At 64.5% G+C, this 826-nt stretch overlaps 1 non-coding gene across 1 annotated transcript in view; it reads right to left on the reverse strand.

The window, feature by feature from the left end:
* Positions 1-541, reverse strand: part of LOC148344966 (18S ribosomal RNA) — a 1,987-nt gene extending 1,446 nt beyond the window's left edge. The window contains exon 1 of the ribosomal RNA XR_015848958.1: positions 1-541. This exon is cut by the window's left edge and continues 1,446 nt beyond it. This is a non-coding gene — a ribosomal RNA (18S ribosomal RNA).
* Positions 542-826: the final 285 nt, after the last annotated feature.

Genomic DNA, 826 nt, shown 5'->3' on the forward strand with positions numbered 1-826 from the left:
CCCTCTCCGGAATCGAACCCTGATTCCCCGTTACCCGTGGTCACCATGGTAGGCGCAGAGTCTACCATCGAAAGTTGATAGGGCAGACATTCGAATGAGTCGTCGCCGCCTCGGGTGGGCGAGCGATCGGCACGAGGTTATCCTGAGTCAACACAAAGGGGGGGCCGGGCCGGCGGAACGAGGACCGGCGCGCGCGGAGCCGCCCGCGCCGCTTACGCCCCCGCCCGGAGAGGCGGAGGCCGGACGCGGGGGACGCGCGCGACGGCTGAGCCCCCGCCCGCCGGACACCGCGTGGGTTTTTGTGTCTGATAAATGCACGCGTCCCCGGGGCGAGGCCGGAGCCCCGCCCGCGAGTCGGCGCTCGTTTGCATGTATTAGCTCTGGATTTGCCACAGTTATCCAAGTAACGGTGGAGCGATCAAAGGAACCATAACTGATTTAATGAGCCGTTCGCAGTTTCACTGTACTGGCCATTCGTACTTAGACATGCATGGCTTAATCTTGAAAACAAGCATATGCTACTGGCAGGATCAACCAGAGTGCGTCTGCCGCCGGGGGGGCGCTGCTGGTGGCGGTGCGGCCCTGGTCCGGGACGAGGCTGTGGCTACAGCCGGGCCCGGGGGGCCGCGCGACACTCGTATACGTTCGGACGGGCTGACGAGCGGGTGTCGTGAAACGATGTTTCGCGCGGAGCCCTAGCACGCGTGGCGTCGGGCTCCGCGACGGTCGGACGTCTGGGTGTGGCTCGAGACGGAAGCTCGACCTCGGTTCGTCTTGGTTCTGCCGCCAAAAGGTTCACGCCGAGGCATGGTTTCGCAAGAGGGCC

Source organism: Urocampus carinirostris, unplaced genomic scaffold (assembly GCF_059441175.1).
Source record: "Urocampus carinirostris isolate Australia breed hairy pipefish unplaced genomic scaffold, RoL_Ucar_1.0 HiC_scaffold_159, whole genome shotgun sequence".
NCBI classification, from domain to species: Eukaryota; Metazoa; Chordata; class Actinopteri; order Syngnathiformes; family Syngnathidae; genus Urocampus; species Urocampus carinirostris.